At 33.4% G+C, this 12,643-nt stretch overlaps 1 long non-coding RNA gene across 2 annotated transcripts in view; it reads right to left on the minus strand.

Moving 5' to 3' along the window:
- LOC143255204 (uncharacterized) overlaps positions 1–12,643 on the minus strand; it is a 38,639-nt gene that overhangs the window by 24,363 nt on the left and 1,633 nt on the right. For both annotated transcript variants that reach the window (XR_013030467.1, XR_013030466.1), the window contains exon 2: positions 1,385–1,642. This is a non-coding gene — a long non-coding RNA (uncharacterized LOC143255204). The remainder of the gene's footprint in view (positions 1–1,384; positions 1,643–12,643) is intronic.

The following is a 12,643-nucleotide window of genomic DNA, read 5'->3' on the forward strand; positions in this document are numbered from 1 at the left end:
AAATGATATTCATCCAGTGTAAATCACTAGGAATTTCTAATGCATCAGGTTGGATGAATAGCATTTTTTTTTATAGGTCTGGTTTGAATTTTGCGAGTCGAGTGCCTTAACCACCTGGCCATGCCTAGCCTTTATTTTTTAAGGAAAATGTCTCGATAATTCGTTCTAGGAGAACACAAATGCAGGGGGTAACGCTATACCTGCCTGCTGTGATAACACTATGTAACTCAAATTTTGTTCCTGGTTAGTGTGTTACTTCGTACTTGCTTATGTTGTAAAAGTACATAAAATGGCCATTATTCCCTTTAAACTTTGCTTTTGTGACCTGGATAATGAAATTTAGAAATTAACCTATTTTTTAAGTAAAAACGGGCAAATTTGCACATTTCCATTTACATAAGGTATGAATAAAACAACATATGAATCAAGATTTACATGTATTTATACTAAAGTTATACAAAAACGTTTAAAAGTGAGTAGTTTTTCGAGATTTGTGACTGAAATGTAAATCGTTTTCACGTATCAGCCCCCAAATATAGTCTCTCATCATGTTTTTTGTTATACGCACTTGGTAGCAGTGTTCAAAGTCCAGTATATCTTGGTGGAAGAGCTCGCCCTGCTCCTCTGAATGTGCTCCCATGTTCTCCTTGAATTTATCAAGATGAGCGTCAAGGATATGGACTTTCAGGAACATCCTGCAGCCCATTTTGCCGTAGTTCTTCACCAGAGCCTCAACCAGTTCCACATGATTTTCGATCATGTGATTGCCCAAGAAGCCCCGAACCACTGCGACAAAGCTGCCTCAAGCTTTTTTCCCTTCCTACTGAGCTTCCTGGCGAATTCTGTGCACTTTAGGATCATCTTTATCTGTGGTCCAACGAAGACACCAGCTTTGACCTTTGCCTCAGACAGCTTATGGAAGAAGTCTCGAAGGTACTTGAAGACTGCAGACTACTTTTCAAGAGTTGTGATAATTGCGTTTGGTACTTTTCCATTCTTGTAAATTCTGATTCATCAAGACTGTAAATATTGTTCCAACAGTGTTCTCTCTCAACGTAGTCAAAATATTTTGATATTGTTGTGAGTTAAAGGCACTTATTCGTACAAGAGAAATTGCTTCTGGATTTCTTACTGAGATCGCCTGCCATGGTTAGGGCTCTCGACTCATTAGTAGTGAACAAACGAAACCAACTCTTACTAACATTACCAAAGTCGAGATATCAACAAAAAATGGCGCCTTCTCGTAGAAACACACACACTAGAAAACCTAATACCATCATAACAAGGTACCAAAGTTTAGAAACGCAATTAGGCTGCACGCTAATTTGTAGTTGACAAGAAATATTGAAAGTGCCCAAAAATAATAAATAAATGTAATACTTACATGGTTTTCTTTTTGTGATTACTTTGGTTCCTTCTCGATAAATGTAGATGATCAGTGCGACTCATAATTATATGTTATCTGTCACGTGATTGGTTGAAAAGATTATGAAATAATTCATTTGTCTCAAGTCTTTCTGCTCTCTCCTACAGTCCCCCAGTGGCACAGCGATATGTTTATGGGCTTAAAACTTTAGAAATTGGTTTTCGATAGCCATGATGGACAGAGAATAGGTAGTTCGTTCTGTAGCTTTGCGCTTCACTACAAACAAATAAACAAACCCCTCTGCGTTACAAATAGCGTTACAAAATATAATAATATTCAATGTTTTCAGTTACCCAGTTTTCCCATTAAAACACAGAAAGATATATGTTTCTGATTAAAATATAATACGTTGTTTATTAGAGATGAATCAATCTACTAGAATATATTTATTGTAGTTTATGAGTTTAAAAAAAATATTGTTCTATTTAAAAGGCTCATTCATTTTATAACTAAAAAACAGCGTTTGTAATTGTAATTTTATGCAATTGTACACTATATCACTATAGTTTCTTAGTTATTAACTGTTGTCATGTAATGATTATATTAGAACTCACATAAAATAACAATTAGAAAGGGATTGTTTTGAACATTAGGAAACCAATTACATGGTAAAAGAAACAATAAATCGTTATATTAACAGTTACTTTTCCTGTTTTGTTAATTTTTTTACTTGTAAAGTTTACTATAAAGTATTATACTTTAAACATAAATAAATATGTATTTCAATAATTTTGTAATATTTGTTCAAGGGTTTCCGAGACTAGGCATTATGGCGCCATCTCTGAGTGAGAATAAAATATATTATAGTCAGAAATTTTTGTAATTCTTGAATTTAGATTCGTTTAACTGTTACATATTTCTTACTAAGTGGAGCTAGTTATATTAAAATACATTTCATATTTAACGTGAATGACAAATCGTGCTTACCTGAACGTATGTTAAGTCCAAGAAGGAGGGATCAATTGTTTGAATAATTTATTTATTTATTTATTAGGAATAAGTAACCAAGATTACACCAAATTTCAAATCTTTACTCAAAATTAATACTTCGAATACTTTAAACAAATTTCTTTAGGACAGATTTAATCCTATGGTTCACATATTTTGAGAGTGAATCTGGCGATTCAAGGATAGGGATCCGTCACAATCAGTAACACGTTTAAGTAAACCAAAATCTATTATAACATTAATTTTATCAACTACACAGAAGCAGCTAAATATTATTTATTTTTTAAATAATTATAAATGGAATAATAATAACTAACGGAAAGCTGTATTTGCCTTGCTAGGCCTTTAACAGCACATAATTACTCACGATGCATCAATTAAGCTCCTTAGAGGGAATTCACATTTTGATCACTCTTAGTGTTGTTATAGTTGATTAATTATTCTTGTCACCTTTCCTGATATGTAGATAATGTTTAAATTGTTCGTTCTTTCTCACAGCTTTAAAAAAATTGCGTTGGGAGTCTTGTTTCTTTGGTTTTTTTTTATTTCGCGCAAAGCTACTCGAGGGCTATCTGCGTTAGCCGTCCCTAATTTAGCAGTGTAAGACTAAAGGAAAGGCAGCTAGTTATCACCACCCACCGCCAACTCTTGGGCTACTCTTTTAGCACCAAATAGTGGAATTGCCTGTCACATTATAACGCCCCCGCGACTGAAAGATCGAGCATGTTTGGTGCGACGGGAATTCGAACCCGCAACTCTCGGATTACGAATCGAACGCCTTAACCCATCTGGTCATGCAGGGCCTGTTAGTAGCCAAATCTTTTTTCTCTCTGAAACAGAAATAAATCGTGACTGTCTAACAAAATAATTTTTGACTACTTCTTGATAAGGATACCGATATTACCAGAAAGTTTTGAAGCGCTAATATTTCTAACATAGCCTACTTATTTATGTATTCCACAACCTTTTGATAATCGACACGAAAAATATGTTTCTTACCATTTTACTAGAAGTTAATTTTCATTCAGTTATTTGATACTAGAGATCAAACAAAATTAGCTTTTTTAAATTTTGGACTAAAACACCAGAAACATACAGACACGTATATGACACGTGCACATTTTTTTTTTCGCCCGACATAGCCAGCTGGGTTAAGGCGTTCTACTCCGTAATCTGAGGGTCGCGGGTTCGAATTCCCATCACACCGAACATGCTCGCCCTTTCAGCTGTAGGGGCGTTATAATGTGACAATCACTCCCACTATTCGATGGTAAAAGAGTAGTCCGATAGTTGGCGGTGGGTGGAGATGACTAGCTGCCTTCCCTCTAGTCTTACACTGCTAAATTAGGAACAGCTAGCGCAGATAGCCCTCGTGTAGCTTTACACGAAATTAAAAAAAAACGTTCTTTTTTCCATTTAACTGTGTCTTCTTTAAACCTGCAAACTCTTAACCTACGCCCGTTACTAACTCAGCGGGTAGTATGAAGACTTAGAACGCTAAAAACAAGGTTTTGATACCTGAGGTGAGTACAGTACAGATAGTCCATTGTGTTGCTATGTTATATACCCTAATAATATACCAGATATTAGGCATTTATATGTAGATGTATTTTAATAATTTTCAATATAAAGACCGTAGTTGCGCCTTTTTTTTTTTTTTGGGCATGAAGAAATGGAAACAAAAATTAATCATATGTTCTCCACTTTGTTATAAGAATAAAGCAAAAACTTTTAAAATGCAAAATTAAAACAAATAATATTATTGCTTGTGAAAAAAACAAAAACACTGATGCCTCATGAGTTATTCAGTTATATATTTCGTACATTTATTTCATTGTGAAATATATCCAAGTATATAAAAAGTTGATAAACATCACAAATATTGTATATGTAAAAACGGCTGGTATGAATAGAGAAAGCGGAAAAAAAACGTTTCGACTTTATTCGGTCATCGTTAGGTTCACTAAATATTAGTTTTTTGTTGAATATCTTAAAATTAAACCTAAGTTTAATATCATATTGTCTATAAAGGTAGTTTTATAACAGTCAAGTACATATACTTAACAAATACTCTAATAAAATTGAAAACTACGGACTGAAAATTTCTCTTGGACAAGAACATAATTTTAAAAATGGTTAGCAGATGGCGCTAGCATTTAAAAAGGTTAAATTTGACATAGTCTGGAAAGTCTTATATTTGTTGTTTTGAATTAAGCACAAAGCTACACAATGGGCTATCTGTGCTCTGCCCACCACGGGTATCGAAACCCGGATTTTAGGGTTACAAGTCCGCAGACATACCGCTGAGCCACTGGTGGGCGGAAGATTTTAACTTCCATAAAACTAAGCTAATAAAGAGGCTACGCTATTAATATATTTTTAAACATAAAAAAAATCGTTTTTATCAGTCGTAAAGACATCATAATTAAACTTTCGTACAGCACTGGAGTCACATTATTTATATTATTTTAAAGATAGTTTATATTTTGTTTCCATAGGACTATTTATCACTTATACCTTTCTTAAAGTGGAGAAAATAAACATAGTGACGATTTTAAAATATAATGTACTTTTCTTTTTAAAACGTAAATACGGTAGCATAATGTGAACGAATCAATATGACAGTTATTTGTCTTAAATATAGTTTATCTAATATTTCAGTTTCATAATAGAGATCGCAAGAATTTGTACAAAACCCTAATAGAACGTACGAGAAAAAAAACTTTAAACAGTACAGATTCAGTTAAAAACAATTTGAAACCTTCACTATTGACTGTAAGATGGTACACATAAAAATGCACATAAAACATGAGGGTTTGATTTGTTTTGAATTTTGCCCAAAGCTACACGAGGGCTATCTGCGCTAGCCGTACCTAATTTAACAGTGTAAGACTAGAGGAAAGGCTAATCATCACTACCCATCGCCAATTCTTGGGCTATTTTTTTATCAACGAATAATGGGATTGATCGTAACTTATAACGCCCCCACGGCTAAAAGGGCGAGCATATTTGGTATGACAGGGATTTGAACCTGTGACCTCGGATTAAAAGTCGAGTGCCTTTACCAACTGGCCATGTCGGACCCACACATGAAGGAGAGACCTATAAAAAAAAAGAAAAGCTGCTCAGAACTGATAATAATTCAGGTTTGTTTAACTAAATGGAGTTTTACAGGTTTGTTTAACTAAATGGAGTTTTACAGGTTTGTTTAACTAAATGGAGTTTTAAAACTGCCCTAACTATCTTGAAAATCATGGATTATGGCGTGCTTTCGTCAGATGTGATAATTTCCTTTATGAAAACCTGTCAATAATCGAGTCCCAGGTTTCGAGAATATGAGATTTTAAAAGGGATACAGAAAAGCTACACAAGAAACAGAAAAAAAAGTTGTAAAAATGTACATGGTATTAATTTAGTAACTAAAGAACTCAATATAAACAGAAAAACTGAATCAAATATGATGTAATTTCCAACATTGAGTTCAAATGTAAACTGATATATTACACGAAGAGCTGTTTAAAATATATCTTTTTAATTCTTTGGAAAATTCTAAAGATTTTCAATTATCACGTAAATAATTTTACAGTATCTGTGTTTTATTTCCCCTGTAAATGGTCTTTTAATTCACAAGGAAAATATGTTGGAAGATGGACAGGGCCGGCGTTTCAGGTGGACCACGTGTGCCAAACCAATCTTGCTATTTGCATCTCTTGTCAATTTTTCAAGGATAGGAGTACCAAATAAAAGGTTGACTAGGACACAATTTTGATTAAGGCAGCTCTGAAGTGGTTCAGCAGTAAGTCTGAAAGCTTATAACGCTAGAAACTTGGTTCCTAACTCCATGATAGGCATAGCCCAGATAATCCATTGTGTTACTCTCTGTTTAACAACCAACAAATTTTATGCAAATGCTTCAAATAGTTAAAAAAAATTAGATAGATAAAGAAAACAATAAGATTGCTTTAAATAATTAATTTATTTCATTATTTCGGATGTGATCGGCCCGGCATCGCCAGGTGGTTAGAACCCTAGAATTGTAATCTGAGGGTGGTGGGTTTGAATGCCCGTCACTCCAATTATGCTCGCCCTTTCAGCCGTGGAGGCGTTTTATAGTTTGATCAATCGTACTATTTGTTGATATAAAAATAGCCCAAGAGTTGGCGGTGGGTGATAGTGACTAATTGCCTTCCCTCTAGTCTTACACTGCTAAATTAAGGAGGGCTAGAGCGAAATTCAAAAACAAACAAACAAATCTGGATATGACGAAAGGCGGATTAATGATATAAAACGTGTGTGATTGGTGAGCGTAGTTTGAAAGCTGTTCTAATGACGGAAAACATTTAAACACCTAAAACACAATTACCAAATCACCATTTCAACTATTTCATACACATTTTACACTACGTCTGGCACTGCAATGTGGTTAGAAAGTTTAACAATCGAAGGATCGCAGGTTCGAATACCCACACACCAAACATTCTCGCCTTTTCAGCCTTGGATGCGTTATAATGTGATAGTCAATCCCACTATTCGTTGGTAAAGGAGTAACACGACAGTTGGCGGTGGGTGGTGATGACTAACTGCTTTTTCTTCAATCTCACACTGCTAAATTACGGAAGGCTAGAGCAGATAGCCCTCGTGTAGTTTTGCCCGAAACTCAAAAACAAAACAAACTACTAATTCTACAGAACTCCTTTTATCTAGCCTTCCCATATGAATGACAGTAGTAATTAAAGTAGGTTGGGTTATATCAGTTCCAACTGTAAGTGAATTTGGGACAAGTGTTTGCCGTTAAATTGATCTGTAGAAAAGCGTATTTTGTGTGATAAACGTTTCTGGTCAATTAATAATTGTTTATCACAGCTACAACTTCCGAGGTGTTTAGTATACTAGCTGTAGCAAATACAAACTGTCTCTTTGCGTTGCGCTGGTTACCTTCTATAAGCTTCAGAGAATATTTTCTAGAAAGTTAGCTAAGACAATACTGGTATCTTACATATAAATGTATATATATATTTGATTCTTACGCTCGAGAATCTTATACAAACTTGGAAAAACAGGCGGGAATTTTGTAATACACTATAACAATATAAAATTCATGCATTTCTAAACATATATTTAATTGAAATAAATATATAGTAGTAAATCCATACACAGTTCGTACGTTCCCATTACACTAGATTTTGCACTATCTATTCTATAAAAATGGAGGGTGACTTCTCGAAGTTAAAAAGATCAATGATTTGGACTTTATAATTAAGATATAGAAATGAAATATGTTAAAGGAAAGGTTTTTTTATTCGCTCTGTTTTCAATGTTTAAGTTATAACTGAAACATCAGAAACTACTTTCCATACTTTCAAATATATGTTTAAAAATGCTAAAAAAATTAACACAATTTTTAAGATTAATGAAAGCGAGCTATTTAATCAACCAGCAAACATTATGCTATTTTCTGAAAATTGTATCTATTTCCTTCTATGAATTAAATTACACGAGTTTAAAACTGTATATGTATTCTTATAAAGCATTAAACTACATACGTAATACACGATTAAAGATTACAGACAAACATTAGTAGTGACTAATAGTTCTAGTTTTAAATTCAGTCTTGATATTTTTGGTTTGGTTTTCTGTATTTTTAATGATTGTTTTATAGTACTAAAGTTATGGAATGAAAACACGTGATATAGTATATACTACATTAGACTTGGTTTATATATATATATATATGTGTGTGTGTGTGTATTAGTTGATGTACCTGTTCATAGTGAGATAAAAACGTAAATATCTCAAGAAGATAGGATCCGGACGGCAAAGTGAATACTTAGGTTTGTGTGCAGTTTTAATGAACTTTACTAAACATGACAAAAATAATTTGTTGTAGAACACATGATACAGTTCCAAACAGACGTAAAATTGTGTCTGTTGTTGAGGGTTCTTGCTCATTTTTCCCTAAACACATTTAATGACTTAAGTAGGATACAGTGGTAAATTCAGGTTCTCCCTCTATTTTATCCCTAAACACGTTTAATGACTTAAGTAGGATACAGTGATAAATTCAGGTTCTCCCTCTATTTTATCCCTAAACACGTTTAATGACTTAAGTAGGATACAGTGGTAAATTCAGGTTCTACCTCTAATTTTTCCCTGAACATATTTAATGACTTAAGTAGAATACACTGGTAAATTCAGATTCTCTATATATTTTGTCTCTGAACACATTTAATGACTTAAGTAGGATACAGTGGTAAATTCAGGTTCTCCCTCTATTTTATCCCTAAACACGTTTAATGACTTAAGTAGGATACAGTGGTAAATTCAGGTTCTACCTCTAATTTTTCCCTGAACATATTTAATGACTTAAGTAGGATTTACTCTGGTAAATTCAGATTTTCTATATATTTTGTCTCTGAACACATTTAATGACTTAAGTACGATACACTGGTAAATTCAGGTTCTACCTCTATTTTATCCCTAAACACGTTTAATGACTTCAGTAGGATACAGTAATAAATTCAGGTTCTCCTCTATTTTTTCCCTGAACACATTTAACGACTTAAGTAGGATACAGTGTTAAACCCACACAGTTGATACCTAATAGCAAATTAAGCTCTTCATTTCCTAATCAAGACAACCTTAGAGTAACATCAGAATTAGTTTCAACAGTAGTTGATTTCAACAAATTATTAATTAAACCTCTTACCAGATTGTCTTACACACCATTTGTTTTGTCTACGTAATGATCCACTACGACCCTGACAAAGATGTCTAGTTTATTTAAGACCTATCTACTCATCAGTTGAATATTCTACAAGTTAATTTATGAATAACATTTATATAGTGCATCATCCTTTTATTCTTGCGTTTCAAACGAAACATTTCTTTTTCCTTTTAAGCATTCTAGAGATTGTATAAACAAACTTAATAACATTCGTTTTTAGGTCCTTCATGTACAATCTTTCATAGATAAACCTAATTTTCGTATCACTGCTTGTCACTAATACACCAAATAGTACAAGTTGCATAGTTATCTTATGTTTACAAGTAATAAAACTTATTGTACTGTTTTTCCCCTCAAAGCACCTTTGAGAGAATCAGAGATAAAACTGTTTGAGTGACAACTCAGTTCAAGTGTATGTTGCACATTTTCAACTCTACTGAGCTAACCGTCTTTTGATTGTATATGTCGTCAGTCTCCATTACTTCTCTTCCACTCCTATCTCGTGTAAACAGAGTGATGTAAATCTTAGTGTAGGAAAACCAGTCTCGATGTGGGTTCTTGGAAACATTTGTTTTAAGTTCGGTTTGCGAATGCTCAAGTAGAACATATGGGAAACTATATCGAGTGTTCCAGAGTAATTGATATATTTGTGCGTGTAGGCTGTTCAAATATCAGTGAAACGTTTCCAATCTCCGTGAAATGGAAAGTCAAATACCATAAACAAAAGTATATATCTCAGCCACAAGAAAGAGTTCCTACTCCCCTCTTCTTTTCGGAACCACGAAGCCAGTGCATCCTTTCCTAGTATGTACATGAACATTATAGCATAAACTACCGCCACTCTGTTTATCATAGCAACTGTTTCTATTGTATTCGTTATTGCTGATAAACATCCACTGATAGGTATTGATGGGCATAGATAAAGAGAAACTACATCTAGGATTTACTGGATCAGTACAACTTCTAACTTATAAAAAAAAACCAAACTTTTTTTTTCAACTTAGATCAGCGAGGACATAAAATAGTAGCGGGTGGGTTATGTTTTTTTATTTACCAAAAGAAAAGAAACAGAAAACGTTCCAGATGAACAGATAGATAATATTTGTCGGAGTGGTATATTGATTCTGGGAATAATATTTTGAAGTAATGCTATAGAAACATATGATTTTAATATATAAACTTTACTACACAGCACATTTTACTTAAGAATAATTCGATATCCTTGTTTCAGAGTCTCTGTTAGTGTTTAGTTTGTTACATATTGTGATTCCAGCAGCGTAAGTACTAGGTCGCTTCTGAAACAGTTGTGGAGGTGAAACGTTGAGTGAAATAATTGTAGCTTTGTTTTGTAAGTTTGTGGTCGTTTTCTGTGTCACACAAAAGGTTTTTTCACACCTTTTTTAAATTCAGTTACTTGATTACGTCACAGAAAACTCGTACTATACCTGAGTTAAACGTTAGAGTGTTCTGATTTTTAAACGATTTGAGCTGATACGTACAAAATCAACAGTTGTGGGCTGAGCACAGACAATTCTTAGTGTAAATTTGTGTTTAGTAACAAATAAAACAAAATCAACAAAAAGCTTAAAAATAAATAAGGTAATAGTGTAGATTTGGTGTATCTGGATTTGAAAGTGTATCACACAACAGGCTTGTAAAAAGTTAATTGTCTCTGCAGGTATGAAGGATAAGTTAGCAAACTGGATAGAAGAGTGAATGGAATTCAATCAAGCTAAATTAATGTCACAAGTGGGCTATTTCAGGGCTCAGTCTTAAGATCTTTATTGTTTTTATTTTATATCAAAGAAACAGATTAAGGAAATGTCAATAAGTAACTAAAATTTGCGGATGATGTTAAGGTATTTAGTGTTGCTGGCTGTGAAGAGGATGCTGCTGCTTTACGAAAGGATTTAGATTATTAAATGAGTGGGACAAATAAATGGCAGATGGGTTTTAAGTATAATAAATACAAAATGATGCATGTGGATTATTATAGTTTGAATTATAAAAATAATTTGGATGGAAATAACCTTTACGGTATCATGAAAGAAAAGCATCTTGGTGTAAGTGTATCAGTCTCTAAGGCTATACAAGCAGTGTGCTGTTGCCAGGTGTAGGACAAATAGGATTTTAGGTTGTATCTACAGAAATATTGAAAATAAGTCTAAAGAGGTTATAATTTCATTGTACAGGTCACTAGTTAGGCCACGTTTGGAGTATTGTGTTCACTCTTGTGAGTTATTGAAATGGTACATGGGATGGAGTGGTTGTCATATGAGAAGAGGATAAAAGAATTAAGGTGAATATAATTGAGATGTTTAAGATTGTAAAATGAATTGATAGTGTTGATACATCATCGTTCTTCATAGTTAACAATGAGAATAGTCAGACAATGGGACACAAACATACACTTTGGTAGGGTAGGAATTATCTTCAGCTCAGATAGCTTCATTTTTCTAACAGGTATTTGGCCTTTGGAACGGGTTGCCTTCAGATGGTGAAGAGGCAATCATTTAAATTAGTTTTAAGAAAAAATATTGATAAGTATATGAACGAAAAGTGCTGTCTTTGAGGGTTTTCTAAGTTAATTTAGTTTAGAGTATGAAACAACCGAGATGGACCAAGAGGTTACATGTTGTCCCAAAACGCTATGTCTGATAAATTAAAACAAATTATAAAACAATTTTAAAATTATTAAATACTGTATTATAAATCACATCACTCGATGGTCCAGATGGCTTGAATTGCAATGTAAGGCCCATTAAAACCATACTGATAACAAATGATTTTTACTGTTCAACTGGTCGAAGTACCTGCCAACTGGCCGAAAGTTATGTAAATTCATGATTAATAAAAGGTTATTTTCGGACATGAAAAGTTGTTCCCCTTGTATATAATTGTAAAAAACGCAAAACCTTCCATTAAAATATACAAAACACAAAAAGTGAAACTGAAAATTTGCATGGACCAAACAAATGTTCATACTAAATTTGGTGGAAATTGATCTTCAGGAAGCGAAGTAATAGTGAAAAAAGGCAAATATAAAATCCATAAAAAATGTAAAATGCAAAACTAAAAATTTGTTTGTATTTCCTTATAGCCCCAACAAATCTTCATGGTAAATTTGGTGAAGCTCCATCAATAGAAGACGAAGTAATGGTAAAAAAAACACGCAAAAACAGAAACTCGTATAAAAACACCAAAACTGAAAATTTGTATGTATCTTCCCATGAACCAAGTGAACCTTTAGACCAATTTTGAGGTACTTACATGAACATTCAACAGACAGTACTATTATATTTATACAGATATATCCAGTTAAAGTGAAGTAAATCTAAAGAAAAATTAAAATAACAAAACCAATACTATATTACTATAATACAATTTAGTGATGATTTTTGACACTGGCCTGGCATGGCCAGGTAATTAAGGCGCTCGAACTCGTAATTCGAGGGTCAAGAATTTGAATCTCCATCACACCAAACATGCTTACCCTTTCAGTCATGGGAGCGTTATAATGTAACGATCAATCCCACTATTCGTTG

The sequence above is a fragment of the Tachypleus tridentatus genome, chromosome 7 (assembly GCF_004210375.1).
Source record: "Tachypleus tridentatus isolate NWPU-2018 chromosome 7, ASM421037v1, whole genome shotgun sequence".
Classification (NCBI taxonomy): Eukaryota; Metazoa; Arthropoda; class Merostomata; order Xiphosura; family Limulidae; genus Tachypleus; species Tachypleus tridentatus.